Source organism: Chiloscyllium punctatum, chromosome 40, assembly GCF_047496795.1.
Source record: "Chiloscyllium punctatum isolate Juve2018m chromosome 40, sChiPun1.3, whole genome shotgun sequence".
NCBI lineage: Eukaryota > Metazoa > Chordata > Chondrichthyes > Orectolobiformes > Hemiscylliidae > Chiloscyllium > Chiloscyllium punctatum.
This window is the reverse complement of record NC_092778.1, coordinates 12882644-12899990: the sequence shown is the minus strand read 5'-3', so window position 1 is coordinate 12899990 and position 17347 is coordinate 12882644.

The window sequence follows — 17347 nt, the reverse complement described above, 5'->3', positions numbered from 1 at the left end:
AGTGGAGACTGGTTGATCCTTTACTGAGGTTTGGATATCTGTCCTTGTTGTGAGAGTAAAATGTTTGAATCTTTAAATTTATATTTACAATAGTCATTATATAGTTTATAATGTTTATGATTTATATTTTCATTTTGTGTACAATGTTGAAGTCCTTTTATTAAGCTCTGGCAGACTTTTGCAAAGATATTCAGTGACTGACCACTACAGAAGCAAATAGCTAAAATTAAACAAATGGTTAATCAAGACAGTTTCACTTTGGGAATTAACTGTATCAGTATTACCATACGGTGGGCTCATAACAATATAAAATAATTGAAAGAAAAATCTGCTATTAATGTGCCCTCAGAAGGTTCCTCTTTGCAAACATGTTCACATCCAAATCATTTATATTAATGACTAAAAGCAATGGAGCCAGCCCTGATCTTTATAGTGCTCCACTGGTCACAAGCCTCCAATCTGAAAAGTAAAGCTCCACCACCACCACCCTCTGGTACCCTCAAGCCAGTTTTGTATCCAAATGGCTAGTTCTCCCTATATTCCATGTGATCTAATCTTACTCATCAGTCTATCATGTGGAGCCTTGTTGAACTGTCTTACTGAAGTCCTTACAGGTCTCACCCACTGCACTGTCTTCCACCAATCCTCTTTGTTACTACTTCAAAAAACTCAATTAATTTAGTGAGACACTATTTCCCACACACTCAGCCATATTGGCTATCCCTAATCAATCCTTGCCTTTGCAAATACATATAAATAGTGTCTCTCAGGATCACATCCAACAACTTAGCCACCACTGATATCAGGCTCAACAGTCTACAATTCAATGGCTTTTCCTTACCACCTTTTTAAAAAAGTGGCACCACATTAGGCAACCACCAATGTTCCACCACCTTGACTGTGGCTATCAATGATCCAAACAACTCAGCAAGAGGCCAAGCAATCACTCCCTAGCTTCCCACAGTGTTCTGGGGTACACCTGATTAGGTTCCCAGGATTTATGTCTTTATACATTTTAAGACATCCAGCATCATCTCTGTAATATGGACATTTTCAAGATGTCAGTATTTACTCCCCAAGTTCTCTATCTTCCATATCCTTTTCTACAGTAAACACTGACACCAACTACTCATTTAGTATCTTTTCCATCTCCTGCGGTTCCACATATATGCGGCATACTGATCTTTCAGGGGCCCTATTCTCTCCCTAGTTAACCTTTTGTCCTTCATGTATTTATAGAATCCTTTTGGATTCTCCTTACCCTATTTGGCAAAGGTATCGCATGTCCCCATTTTTTAACCTTCCTGATTTCCCTCTTAAGTATACTTCTACAGCCTTTATCCTCTTCTAGGGATTCAGTGGAATTCTGCTGTCTATACCTGACATATGCTTCCTTCTTTTTCTTGACCAAAACTGCAATTTCTCCAGTCACCCCATATTCCCTATCCCTACAGGCCTTGCCCTTCACCCTAACAAGAACACATTTTCTTTGGACTCTCGTTATCTCATTTTTGAAGCCTTCCAACTTTCTAGCTGTCCCTTTACCTGGGAATATCAGCCCACAATCAACTTCTGAAAGTAATTATTTAATACTGTCAAATTTGGCCTTCCTCCAATTTAGAACTTTAACTTTTAGATCCAGTCCATCCTTTTCCATCACGGTTTTGAAACTAACAAATTTATGATTAGGGGCCCCAAAGTGCTCCCCCACTGCCCTGTCTTATACTCCTAAATTTTGCTCCTTACATCCTTAGATGTTTGGAAAGTTAAAACCCTCTACCATTACCCCACCAATATTCTTCAGATAACTGAGCTGTCCTTACAAATTTGCTTATTAATTTCCTGCTGACTACTGGGGTGTCTATAGTACAACCCCAATAAGGTGAGCAACCCTTCTTATTGCTCCGTTCCCTCCAAATAACTTCTCTGGATGTACTCCCTATGTACAATGTATGTATAAAGCTATCCCGAATCAAAAAACATCAATTCCCACCCCCCACCTTCTCTTCCCCCCTGCCCTTTCTATCCTTCCTATTGCATCTATACCCTGGAACATTAAGCTAACATTCCTGAGCCACATTTCTGTAATTACTATCAGTCCTACTTCCTTCTCTGCTTTGTTCCTGATTGTTTGACTCATTCTCCTCCCTAACTGCGGTCGTCTCAGAGTGATCTCTTTTCTCACTATCTCCCTGGTCCCACCCATCCATCCCTTGCTAGTGTAATACCTGAACAAAAAGGCAGGTGTAACTGACCTGGATTTGTGCAAAATTCCACTCTCACAATTACTGACCAGTTGTGCTTTTCCAGCACCACACTTTTTGACTCTGATCTCAAGCATCTGAACATCTCCCTTTCTCCTTGCCATCGCTTAGCTACCAGGTAATATCGAGGTGGATGCATATTCTGGTTGAAGAGATGGGGCAGGGAGACATTTTATGATATTGGAAAGTTAAATCTGATACATTGAGGAGAAGGATTCACTGGCATGAGTAATTTTGCTAAAAACCAGTTCAAGGATTCTTAGAAGATTGAAAGAAAGACTTTTGGTGGAAACTGGAGATCACAATGCAGCAAAGAAATGAACCTGGTGGAAACCAGAAGAGTCACTTCAGACCAGTTTCTATAAAGATTACAATTCTACAGAGTTTAGCAAAGTGTGTAAAAGTCAAAAGGGGTTATCATTTCTGACTTTATCTGGTGGTTACTAGCAAAGTAGAAACAGGAGTCAACTATGTAGCTCCAATCCTAACCCAGTCAAGCCCAGAAAAGACCTTAAATATCTGCACCCATTTAAAGAAACTCCTGGTGAAACAAGGAAACTCTGCATCTTGGTTACAAATTTACGAGCTCTCTCCAAGTCATGAGAGTTCAAAGGTGACACAGGTATTTTTCAAAATGGAATTAAACTTTTAAATATTTCAGTTTTCATTGGTGTCTTTTTTTTAAACCATGTAAAGGTTGTACTCTTAAGGCACACTTTATACATTTGTGCATCATGATTTGTTCAGAAAGCTAAATATATAGGCATGTCCTATGGTTGGCTTTGAAAGTTGCAATGGATGAAGGGACATTTATTTTATGCTGGAAGGAAGGATGTTTACGATAATGTAATAGAGGATTTGAACACACAGAAGGGTCAAAGCTCAGGAAGCAAAATTTTATTTCCCTGCCAGTCAATTACAAATGAAAGAATAAATGAGTAACTATTAACAATATATACATGGATCAAAGCCTGTGGGTTACATTGGCTGGGAAACTCTTTATCTATCAGCTTTCTCTTCCTTTCCCATCAGTCCTTCCTCCAAAGACGTCTTCCCAGCAATATTATGCTCAACCACTTCAGCCACCTTCCCTCACTGTTGGCACCTGCTGGTGGAAGCTGCAATGAATGTCTTTGCTCAATGTCCTTTATCACCACTGCCACCTGATGTTGGAAGTTCATTACACACTTACCAGCTGAAAAGCTGCCATCTTGGCAACTACACAAAAGACAATCAACTGAGTGATTAGCAGGTTCAAGTGAGCCATAATGGTTAGATTGTTTGAATCCACATTCTCTTCTTGCACCATGGATCTAGGCAAATGGTAAAATTTGCACAAGAAGATCTTTGAAAAGATTCAACTTCTTTGGTCCATCTTCAATGCTGGGTTCTCAGGCCAGCCAGCATGTTGCTTCAGTTTCTGCCTCCCAGCATATCCTCTCTGCAATATTTTTACAGGATGGGAATAGGCCAGAATTCTATATCACTATCCAAATCCGCTCAAGAGATCACACACTGACACTTGACATTCCACAACACTGCTGAGAGAGCTGCTTGCCTCCATATCATCCACCAGAATTTTGCCCTCAAACAACTCACCTCTGTGAACTGTTTTCATAGTTTGCCCCCAGCCACTGGTTCAATACCACAGGTGTAGCCCCTGTATCCAGCCTCTTGATTACTCCAACTCTGTGGACTTCAGGGTCATACACTCCCTACATGTCTTCCAGTCCAATTTTGCAGAAATACTCTTGTGCTAATTAGAAAATCTGCCCTGTCAGCCTTGCGACCAGTGACTTTCTTATAATCACTTCGCTCTCATACCTCTTGGATGCCACCTCAAAAACTTGGCTTTGCCTCATGTGATGCTTAGCTAACTACTCATTGACCTGCCCATCCCCATCAGGAAGAGTGGTGAACCCAAGGAGACAATCCAAGGCAGGACTGGGGTCTCAACAAAGCTTAGCTTACTGTGGAGATAAGGTTTGCAAAGATGTGCGCTGCTGTGTAGCAATTTCTTCCTCCTGCATCTTCAGTCTGAGGTCTACATCCCTCAGTTACTTCTCTTTCCTGGCCTTAACAATGCAACCTTTACAATAATGTGGGCAATGAAATTATACACTTTAAAGAAACATAATTTAGGTCTTACTGAATAGCACGAGGCTCAAGAGTCCTAGAGGTACATTTCATGGAAACAGGACTTTCGCCCCAACATTTCCATGTAAGAGGCCAAATGGTCTGATCCTGTTCCTTTTCCTTATGTCCTGAGGAGGAAATTGAGGTCCAAAGACTCATTTAAAACACCACTGCTGATCAGTCAGCATGCAATGTTCATTTTGATGGAGTATTAAATAGAAACAATGTTCTAGAAGAAGGAGTTGCTCCACAGTATTAGACTTAGGAAAATTTCCTAGGTTCATTCGTTGATGTGCTACAAGCAGATATAAAGCTGGTCAGAGTTAGCAAATTGTGTTACTGAGGATTCCATTTTCCCTGTGACTAACAACTTTCTTTTCACATTCATAGCTCCTTGAAAGTAGAGTCGCAGGTAGATAGAACAGTGAAGAAGCATTTGGTATGCTTTCCTTTATTGGTCAGTGTACAAGAGTTGGGAGGTCATGTTGCGGCTGTACGGGACATTGGTTAGGCCACTTTTGGAATATTGTGTGCAATTCTGGTCTCCTTCCTATTGGAAGGATGTGAAACTTGAAAGGGTTCAGAAAAGATTTACAAGGATGTTGCCAGGGTTGGAGGATTTGAGCCATAGGGAAGAGGTTAAATAGGCTAGGGCTGGAGCGTTGGAGGCTGAGGGCTGACCTTATAGAGGTTTATAAAATCATGAGGGGAATAGATAGAGTAAATAGATAAGGTCTTTTCCCTGGGGTGGGGGAGTCCAGAACTCGAGGGCATAGGTTTAGGGTGAGAGGGAAAGATATAAAAGAGACCTAAGGGACAAAGTTTTCGTGCAGAGGGTGGTGCATGTATGGAATGAACTGCCAGAGGAAGTGATGGAGGCTAGTACAATTGCAACATTTAAAAGGCATCAGAATGGGTATATGAATAGGAAGGGTTTGGAGGGATATGGGCCGGGTGCTGGCAGGTGGGACTAGATTAGGTTAGGATATCTGGTTGGCATGAACGAGTTGGACCGAAGGCTCTGTTTCTGTGTTGTACAATTCTATGTCTCTATGAAGAAGTGCCATGCCCATACTCTGCAAAATGTGCAGAGAAAATCTAACAAAAAATCTTACAATCTTCTGGGACCAGAACTGAAATATTAAAGTTATCAGTAAATGTTATGACATGTAGGTCAAACCCCTCTGCTAATTAAAATAAAACACCCAGAGAAGATTGTCTCACCTTGTAATCTGTTAAAAAATGTATGAATGATAAAAGATCCCTGATTTCCACTATAATCAATTAAAAAAATTTATTTATTTGATTCTAACAGTGAACACTAGCAAAATTATTAACAAACCGAACACTCTTTCCCCTAACTAACCACTATCCCTTAGCTGACCACAATTCTATTAATATGCTGTTCCTATAACACAATTAATAACAATGGTAAATTCACACTTAATCTCTTAAAGTCCACACAAATGGTTTTCTCTTCCTTCAGCCTTCCTTCCTCTTCTCAAATCTGCTGTCATCTCCTGGGTCTCCTTACTTTTTACTGTGCATATTTTTAGCTATCAGATGCCTTGGTACCTTTAAGATACATGGTGTCTTTCTAGAGATTTCTTTGAGAGTTTTTCAGTTTAGATGGGCAGTTAACTCTGAGCAATTTTCAAACTGCCCTCTTTATAAATCCCATTACTCCTGCCATCTCATTAGTCCGATGTTGTCAATACAACCAAATCTATCCTGGGCATATTTTAAATTAATTGGTTAAATGAAAATCGATTGCCTTAACTTCAAAAACAAACCAACCCAAGCTTTTGTTAATAACCCTACCATCAACTGTTACATACTTTCAATTCTCAGCAAGCTATAGGAAGACATTGAACAGGCTGGGGTTGTTTTCCCTTCAGCGTCGGAGGCTGAGTGGTGACCTTATAGAGGTTTATAAAATCATGATGGGCATGGATAGGATAAATAGACAAAGCCTTTTCCCTGGGGTGGGGGAGTCCAGAACTAGAGGGCATAGGTCTAGGGTGATAGGGGAAAGATATAAAAAAGACCTAAGGGCAACTTTTTCACGCAGAGGGTGGTACATGTATAGAATTAGTTGCCAGAGGAAGTGGTGGAAGCTAGTTCAATTACAACATTTAAAAGGCATCTGGATGGGTATGTGATTGGAAGGGTTTGGAGGGATAGGGGCCGAGTGCTGGCAGGTGGGACTAGATTGGTTTGGGATATCTGGTTGGCATGGACAAGTTGGACCGAAGGGTCTGTTTCCGTGCTGTACATCTATGACTCTCACAGATTTTCTATGACTGTCAGCTAGTCACAGACACATGTGCTGTCAAAATCTTAGCTCAGAAGAGCACCCTCTTTCTCTCTTAAAGGGACAATACACACTTTCAACTTCATAACAGTAATGATTGAAAGGTTTATCTAACAAAATGACAAATCAGTTGGACATGGTAAATGTTGAGAGACTATTGCCACTTATGAGAGAATCCATAATTAAAAATTAGTTACCAGTATTTCCAAGGAGGAACTAAAGAGAAATGCCTTTGTTCAATAGTGGTTTACCAAAATCCTGTGTTTTATTACAAGAAGTTGAAAGTACAATTTGTTGCTATTCTTTTAAAATGAAATTAGGTGTAATCACTAGAGAAAACTGGCATTTAAAGGTAAGTTGAAACGTTACAATGATGCAGAAATAAAATGGGAGGAGCTTAAATATAGTTATGGAATTGTTGTACTGAATGGCCTGTTTCAGTGCTCTATATTACATAAGAACTAGGAATAGGAGTATGCCATCTGGACCTTCGAGCCTGCTCTGCCATTTCATAAGATCACGGCTGATCTTTTTGTGGCCTCTGCTCCATTTACCTGCCCACTCATCATAACGCTTAATTCCTTTACTGTTTAAAAAAATCTATCTTAGCTTTAAAAACATTTACTGAATGACATAGCATTAACCACTTCACTGAGCAGGGAATTCTATAGAATCACAAACCTCTGGGCGAAGAAGTTCCTTCTCAATTCAGTCCTAAATCTGTTCCCCCTAATTTTGAGTCTATGCCCTCTTGTCCTACTTTCACCGGTCAGTGGAAATATCCTCTCTATGTCTATCTTATCTATTCCCTTCTAATTTTGTATGTTTCTATAAAATTGCCCTTATTCTTCTAAATTTCAATGAATATAATCCCAGTCTACTCAGTCTCTCCTCATAAACCAACCCCTCAACTCCAGAATCAACCTAGTGAACTTCCTCTACAACCCCTCGAGTGCCAGTACATCCTTTCTCAGGTAAAGAGACCAAAACTGCACGCAGTACTCTAGGTATAGCCTCACCAGCATCCGATACAGCTGCAACATAACCTCCATGCTTTTCAACTCAATTCCTTTAGCAATGAAGGAAAATTCCATTTGCGTTCCTAATTACATGTTGTACGTGCAGACCAATCTTCTGTGATTCATGCACAAGGACACTCAGGTGCGTAGCAGCATGTTGCAGCTTTTTAACCATTCAAGTAATAGTCCTTTTTACTGTTCCTCCTACCAAAATAGATGACTTCACATTTATTAACATTGTATTCCATCTGCCAGACCTTTGCCCACTCACTTAAAGTATCTATGTACCTCTGCAAAGTTTCACTGTCTTCCGCACACTTTGCTGTGCCACTCATCTTAGTGTCATCTGCAAACTTTGACACACTACACATGGTCCCCAACTCCAAATCATCTGTGTAAATTGTGAATAATTGTAGTCCCAACACTGATCCCTGAGGCACATACTAGTTATTGATTGCCAACCAGAATAGTACTCATTTATCCCCATTCTTTGCTTCCTGTTAGTCAACCAATCCATTATCCATGCTTATATTTTACCCCTAACACCATGCATCTTTATTTTATGCAACAGCCCCTTGTTCAGCACCTTGTCAAAGGTCTTTTGGAAATCTACTGGGTCCTCGTTGTCTACCATGTTTGTAATATCTTCATAGAATTCCAAAAGATTAGTTAGGCATGACCTGCCCATCATGAAACCATGCTGCATCTTCCCCATAGGACAATTTCTATCTAGATGCCTTGCTATTTCTTCCTTGATAATGGACTCAAGCATCTTCCCCACTACAGAAGCTAAGCTAACCAGTCTATGATTCCCCATCTTCTGTCTACCACCTGTTTTAAACAGTGGTGTCACATTTGCTGTTTTCCAATTTGCTAGAACTGCCTCAGAGTCCAGCAAATTTTGGAAAATTACCACAAGTAATCTCTTTTAGTACCCCCGGACGCATTCCATCAGGGCCTGGAGACTTGTCTATCCTTAGCTCCATTAGCTTGCCCAACACTACCTCTTCCATGATAATGATTGTTTCTAGGTCCTCACCTACCTTCGTCTCTTTGTCAATTATTGGCATGTTATTAATGTTCTACATTGTGAAGACTGACACAAAATACCTATTCAATGCCTAGGCCATTTCATCATATCCAATTACCTTTCTCATTCTCTAAAGAACCAGCACTTAGTTTAGCCTCTCTTTTTCTTTTTATATATTTATAGGAACTTTTGCTATCTGTCTTTGTATTCTGTGCTAGTTTTTTCTCATGCTCTATCTTACTTCTCTTCATAGCTTATTTGTGGCTTTCTGTTGACCTTAAAAGCTTTCTCAATCTTCAGGTTTCCCATTGATCTTGGCCACTTTGTATGCCTACACTTTCAGTTTGATAGCCTTCCTTATTTCCTGTGAAACTCATGGCAGAATACCCCTTTCTTACGGTCCTTCCTTTTCACTGGAATATACGTTTGTTGAGCACTTTGAAAGATTGCTTTGAAAGTCCTTCACTGCTCATAAACTGTCCCACTATAAAGACTTTGTTTCCAGTCTACTTTAGCCAACACCTCCTTCATCCAATTGTAGTCTCCCTTGTTTAAGCACAGGACACTGGATTCGGATTTTATCTTCACACTCTCCATCTGTACTCTAAATTCAACTATACTGTGACTGCTCTTTCCAAGAGGATCCCTAACTATTAGGTCATTAATTATTCCTGTCTCATTACACAGAACCAGATCTAGGATAACTTGCTCCCTTGTCAGTTCCACTACATACTGTTCAAGAAAACTATCATGGATACACTCAATGAACACCTCCTCAAGGTGACCATGACCGTGTGACCAATTAACATGTAAGTTAAAATCCCCCACGATAATTGCTATACCATTTTTACAGGCATTAATTATTTGTTTATTGCCCATTCCAATGTGATAAATATATTCTTGGAGCAAAACTTTGTTGGTGGTGGGGGTCCCTGTCCACCACTGTGGGGTTCTCAATGTTTTTCCCAATGAGTGCCCTCGTAATTAAGGCTCTGAGGATTTTCTGACCTCATCTGGAAAGGAGTTCTGCTTCTGCTGCCAGCTCATTGTTTGAGATGCATTGTGCAAGGATAGGGCTGGAAGGGAGCCTATTGAAGAAGTACAATCTGGCAGGCATTTGCAACCTGTTCTTGTCAGACGTGGAGAATGCCTTTATTTGGCCTCTAAAGGGCCTCAACTAGGGTAAGGGACAATGAACCAGGTCTCACCTGACTCCTGAATTGTGACAAGGTTACAGGAGGTGGCAAGGCATTAGGAAAGTCCCCAAAAGGTCATCATGGAATACTGTAAAATACTGTCCCATGTAATTACAACAGTATTTCTTCCTTCCTTATTTAAAAGTGAGATGGCTTCATATTCCACTTTTATCCTTACTGCCATCAGTACCTGATACAGTAAGTTCTGAATGGTGAGTCTTTAGTCTGAACAAAGCACAGCATGATTTATTTTGCCCCAACTGGTTCGAGATTTCAATGTCCTGTTTCAATGATATCCATACAGCCCAGCATGACAGTAAACATCATGCAGAGCCCAGGTAATTGAAACCAAAACACTACTAAATTCTATGGTATCGAACCAGGAGATTCCAACAAAATACCGTCTGGTTACTGCCTGGAATGAATGCAATTTCTTTCCTGGTTTTATTTTGTAAACAAAATAATTTGACAACGCCATATGCTCATGAAAAAATGTAATGCACTAGAAATATAAATGAAGACTAGCATCATATGGGTTTTGAAAATTGTGAAAATTACAAACTTTTAATCCTAATATGCTATAATGTAGATGATTCTGTAATTATACAGTATAATTATAATTATGATCATCAGGACAGTTACATTAACTAGAGCATTACATTGATTTTTTAAAACCCCTCAAAAACACAATATCCATTTTATGACTCAGATGAAGGAAGAATTTGAAGGAAAATTTAGAGAAATTTGGGAAAATGGGTAAGGTTTCTGAAAGAATGTTTCATTAGATGACAACTGGAATACTTTCAAAGATCTATTTTGGAACATATGGGATGAATACACATTGAAAACCAATAAGCAAACAATGGCCAAATTGAATTAACAGCCAAATTCAAAATGTTATATTGAAGAAAAAATGTCTCCTGCAGAGTGAAGGAAAGAGTGATTCTCTGGGATGAATGTAAGTAATTGTAGAAACTTATTTTTTATTGTTCATTCATAGAATTTAGATGTTCCTGGCACTGACTACAGTATTGCACATGCATAATTATCATTGAGAAGGGGTGGTGTGCCAACCTTTTGAACCACTGCTGCATATGTGGTGTGGTTACTCCCACAGTGCTGTTAGGTAGGGAACTGCAAAATTTTGATCAATTGAAAATGACGAGAAATGTTCAGTAATTCTGTTTCAGGTTTGTGCATGACTTGGAAGGGAAATTGGAGGTGGTGATGTTTTCATGTTATTCCCACCCTTGGCCAATTCACCTGACCTGCACATCTTTGGACTGTGGGAGGAAACCGGAGCACCCGGAGGAAACCCATGCAGACACGGGGAGAACATGCAAACTCCACACAGTCAGTCGCCTGAGGCGGGAATTGAACCCGGGTCTCTGGCGCTGTGAGGCAGCAGTGCTAACCACTGTGTCACCGTGCCGCCCAAAATGTCAATCAATCCAGCTGTTTTCTCCTGGGTGATATTGAGATTCTTTTACTTTTAAGGCTGCACACATTCAGGCATGAGGGGAGTACTCCATAAGTATCCATTATAGATAGTGGAAAGGCTCTGGGGTATCAGAAAGTGAGTTTCTCTCCCCAGAATACTCAGTCTCTGACCTGTCCTTGTAACCAGAATGTTTGTGTGGCTGATCCAGTTTGGATCGATGATGACCTCCCCACTCCATCACCCAGGATGTGAATGGCGGTGAGTTTCAACAATGATAATGCTGTTTGTTGATTACTTAGAAGTGTTTGGATGCTTTCTTGTCAGAAATGGTTATTGCCAGGCACTTATATGGGAAAATGGGATGATGCTAGAGTCCATTATTAAGGAAGAAATAGCACATCATTTAGCAAAGGATAATGCAATCAAGTAGAGGAAATGTGCTTTTGTGAAAGGGAAATAATTTTTGACATAGTTGCTGAAGTACATTGAAGATGTCAACAAGTGGAATTCATAACGGGGAACCAGTGACTACAGTGCATTTGGATTTTCAGAAGATATTCAGTGGGGTGCGATATAAAGGATTAATACACAAGATCAGAGATCACTGTATTAGCATGGATTGAGGATTATTAACACATAGAGACAGCAGGAGTCTTTTTCAGGTGAGAAAGACTACACAAGGATCAGTCCTTGGGCCTCAATTATTTACTGGCTACGTTAACAACTTGCAGGAGGGAACAGAGGGCTATATTGAGGGCTGATCCCAAGAATCAAAAGGTTTGCATATCAAGAACAGTTAAACAACTTAGGCCTTTAACCTTGAGAGCTTATAAGATTGAGGGGTAATCTCCCTGAAATTTATAAAATTCTGAGGGGGCTTAACAGGGTAGATATTGTGAAAATATTTCCACGATAGGGGGATTCTTGAACTAGGGGATATAGTTCACAAGTAAATTGACATTCATTTAAAATTGAGATGTAAATGAATTTCACCTTCCAATGGGTAGTAAATGTCTGGAATTCTCTACCCCAGAGTGTTCTAGAGATGAGATAAATTAAAGTATTTAAAGAGGAGGTAGATAGATTTTTGAAATAACGTAGGGTTGATGGCTTTGCTGACCTGGAACAAATGAAGAGTAGAGGCCTGATGCAGATCAGCACTGATCTTAGCTGAGACATTGGGAATGGAAATGAAGACTGTGAAATCATCAATGAACATTCCCACTTCTGACTTTATGAGAAGATAATTGATGAAGTAGCTGGAGATGGTTTGGCCTAGGACACTACCTTGAAGATTGCTGCAATGATTTCTTGGGACTGAGATGACTGACTTCCAGCAAGCACAACATTTGGAATAGAAATAGGAATAGGCCATTTAATTTCAGGAGCCTGGTCAATCATTCAAAAAGATTATCATTCATCTGTAAAGTAGTCCAAAAATGTCCACCTTTCCCACCTTAATATTTTCAGTCAACAAAAAATGTATGAGTCTATTGTTTAAAATTAGAATATATAGAATTGCTCTTTGCAGAGAACAGTTTCAAAACTTGTTCTATGTTTTATATATGATTTTTTTTTTCCTAATCACTCTCCTGAAAGGCATGGCTCTAATTTTCAGACTTAAACATCTCCCCAACCCCCTCCCCCACCTGCCACCATTCAGCAGAAATAGATCCTCTCTAACTACCCTGTCTAATCTATGCAAAAACTCCATAAAAGCCATTATCCCAAAACTCCATAAAAGCCTTTATCCCAAAAGACCCTTTTTTTACGTGAGCAGTATTTCACTATAGTACTGCTTCTTAAAGAGTCAGGCACCAGCGTATCAGTGACCCTGACATTAAACTTTTTTTAATGTCAGCCAGAGCTCTCTAACTGGACCAGATTAACAGCCTCAAACAAGGATCTTACATTCAATGAGGTCAGCTGGATCATCCAATTACTTTTAAAGGTTGAAAGACTTCCTGCCTCAATTATCCTTCCAGACACTGCATTCCAGATTTCACACAAGCCTCTAGATTAAAAAATTTTCTCCACCTAAACAGTTCACATTAAAATTAAGCCCCTTCTTATTGACCCTTCAACTGAGGGGAACAGCTGTTTTCTATAGTCTTGTCCATTTTCCTCATTATCTGACATACTTTAATCAGATCCTCCAACTACATTCTCCACTCTAAAGAAAACAACCTTTCCCCCTCCAACTCTATTTTGATTTAATCCCTGCCCTCCCCTTCACTGTTTGATCACACAGCATTGCCCTTTGATGTGAAGGGCACTGCTTGTCACTGGCCACTCGGGTGTTTCCTTTCTTCCTGGTGGTGGAAACCCAATAAAGATTTGTGCACCTTGTATCTTTCACTGTGTCCCACACCTGCACACACACATGGATGCTGGGGGAAAAAAACAAGTACTACCGCAGTTAGGCGGTAGTGTGGGGGTTTATAATAATAAAAAAAGAAAAATAGGAAAAAGAAGAAAATAAACAGGAGTGTCAGACATCCTGTTCATTCTGAGAGCTGGCTCTGAGAGAGCTGGATCAGTGTCAATGACTCTCCTCATGTAAATAAAGGGTGATTTGGTGACGGGATGTCAGCTTCTGTGGAGTTTTTTAAAAAAAGAGGAAAAAGAAAGAAAACAACCTAAGCTTATCCAGCCTCTCTTCATAGCTAAACTGTTCCATCCCAGTGAATGTCCTGGTGAATCTCTTCTGTACTCCCTCCAGTGTACAATCACAACCTTCATATAATGTAGTGACCAAAATTGCACACAGTTCTCCAGCTGTGGCCAAACCAAAGTTTTGTACAGCTCCAATATAACCTCATGAGGATGGAATGCAATACAGGTAGTGCTTCACAAAGTCAAAGGCTCAGGCTGTCAATCTAGATAAACCTCCCAAAACATTCTACCTTGCACTCTTTGTCAACCTCGCCATTCCAAGCATCAACACTTTCCAATCAAACTTCTTTCAGTCTTGATCTCCCACTTTTCCCCCTGTGCCCCAGACCTATAGCTCAGTTATGCTAACCATTGTGAGGCACTGTTTCCCGCCACTGAACCAAGGTGGTGCTAACCATTGATGACCACCCTCAGCTCTGTCATTCTCATTGAAGTAAGTCTATTCTATTCCTATAGATGTGGTCCCTGCTATGGTGGGCGATTTTTTTTTGTGGTACATTGGATCTTCGTAAGTTGTCTGTCACGTTTTAGTGGTGACTTCCATGAAGCTGTATGCACTACATCTTTAATTTGTATCAATGGAATGTGGTTGTCATTCTATCTGTTGATCTGAGCTGAAGTAGATAGACTTATTACCACAATTTATTGAATATTTAGGGTTCTTCCTTCTCCCTCGGTGAATTAATTATTGATAAAACCAGCTTGTTAATTTTCTCAACTGTATTACCTGGAGAAGTGTTCTGGCCTGTTCTGACAATATTTTTGTTGGGATACATTTTTGGAAGGTAGGTAGTTAGACATTTTGTGTACTTGTAAAAAACAAGCACCTAAAATTCATTGTAAGTCGTGTGTACACCATTTCTTTGTTCAAGCTGTGGGGAAAGCTTTTTGTAAACTGGAAGACACAAGGAAGTGTACACAAAGTGGAGTTATAATGAGTTTTAGATTCAACATTCCATCAGCCTGACAACAACTATCTGATTGGTTCCTGGGAGGTAGTTAAACAGCTTGTGTGTATAAACAATATTGACAGAAGCTTTCAAACTGCTGAAAGGGCAGATGGTGTGTCTCTCTCCCCAGTAGATTGCATTGGCCCTTATTTTATGTAGGCAAAATTTGTACATGTATTGCATCTTTTATGTGAAAAAGGGTTATAGATTCTGCCAATCTCTGCTGCATTCCCATGGCATCACCCTAACCAATCAGAATCTACCTGTCAGAATTAAGACTGGCAGTAAACTCTTCTTGCTACATATCCATGCCAATAATGGCCCAACCAATTATATTCTCTTCTTAAGCTGCATAAATTGGTGTCTATTTTTTTCAAGTTTATTTCTTGCCTCATAGTCCTGATGAGTACAAAACTAAAAGCTTTGTCTTCTTGTCTATTATCAATGTTTAAATTCTGACTTTAAATCACCATAGTTATGTACTCCACTGACCTGCAGAGTATATTAATAAAGTCATCCAAAGATTCAGCTGAATATTGCACACCTATATTGAATCTTGATCTTTCAAAAATATTATTAGCTTCAAGGTTGAAATAAATGTCAGTGGCTTTCAAATCCTCTTTGAATGTGTCCATTTAATTTGCTACCTCATGAGCAATAACATCATTTGCTATACTTCCAGTTGGGTAGAGGGATATATTTACTTGTTCAGTATATGCTTTTAGTACCCAGTTTAAAAGCAATTCCACACCTCAAGAATTCTTTACTTTCCAATTTTGTGTTCTATTTGGTGCATCTCTGAAATTAAATCTTCCAGGCAATACTATTTCCAATGATTTCGTAGCTTCCTAATGTGATTGGTTATTTTATCTTTAAAGATTTTTACTCTGCAGTAATAGTAGTTCTCCTAATGCTCTGATCTGTAGTGGACAGTAAACCCTGCTGTGTAGATTTAATGGAGGTTTTCCCACCCTTTAAAGCCTCACTAAGATCTAATCTCACTATGTTCTCCTTGTCACCCAAAATAAAATTTCTGTGCTAGACCAAATCACATATTTCTTTAAATTTTTCCAAAATAATTTGCTTTAACTGACTTGGTTAGTGAGTTCCTTGACACTCCACTTCCAGAATTCATGAGTTTTCTCTGATAGCCTTCTCAGTTTCATTTTTCCAGCCCTGCCTTATGGTATCCGTGTACTATAGGGTAACAACTGATCTGTGATGCCACGTTCTTTATAAAATTACTGCTTTTGCAGCCTGAATTGCTACATAATGTAAACTTTTCTTTTTTCCACAATGTCTGTTTGACTTACTATGTCAACTTCAGACCACTTTCAAATAGCACCCCACACAATGCAGCATGTACCTTAGTCTTGTGTTGTAATTTCTCCTATTCTTGCATGTCTTCTGTCAGATCTGAAATGCTTTTTGTGTCATCTACTGAAGTACTGTTCTGTGTTGAGTGTTGCCATGATGTTTGTGGAGTTCACGGTCAACAACAATCAGTATCTGTTGTCTTGAAGTATTTTGGGTCACTAGCACATTTCTTGTTCTCTTATTTGAAGGTCTGATGTCTAATTTAGCTGAAGGAAATAATACTGGTCACTGCTACTCACTAAATTATGATAGGGCCCACTGTTGTCATCACACCATTGCTCACCACACAGTTGCAAACTATGTGGTGTGTGTAGGTTCTGAAATAACCCCAGAGGCCAGTGTCCTGTCACCAATTCACCATTTAGTTACACATGGAGTGTCTTTGACACTGATCCAACTCTCTCACAGCCATCTCTCAGAATGAACAAAATTGCTGACGGTCTGTTTATATCTCAGTCAGGACTCCATGATTGGGGCTGTTAATTTGATTCAATCAGTGAATTGATATTCAATGATGTCCACCTGACTGACCTCATTACAATCATTTCGGGTTTCTTGGAGTCTGAATTGGTATAAGTGTGGATGAGGATAACTTCCTTTCTAGTTTTACCACAAGAGTCTCGTTGATTTAATCATAGAATGTGTATTGCATTAGTTCAAATATATACAGATTACATGAATAAAAGCTATATTACTATAGAGACAATTAGGAGCACACTAGCCTCAGGTTTGTCTTTTACAAGCTCATTCTGAACTTTGACCAATTTCTTGTGACATCATCACAGTGAATGATGTCTACAGCACTCAATCAAGCCTTAACCCTTTCAGATTCTTACACTACATTGTTTCAAGATAATCAAGGTGGCATAGTAGTAATGTCACTAGAGTAGTACCTCTGATACCCAGGCTAATGTTCTGGGTATACGGGTTTGAATCTTGGCAGA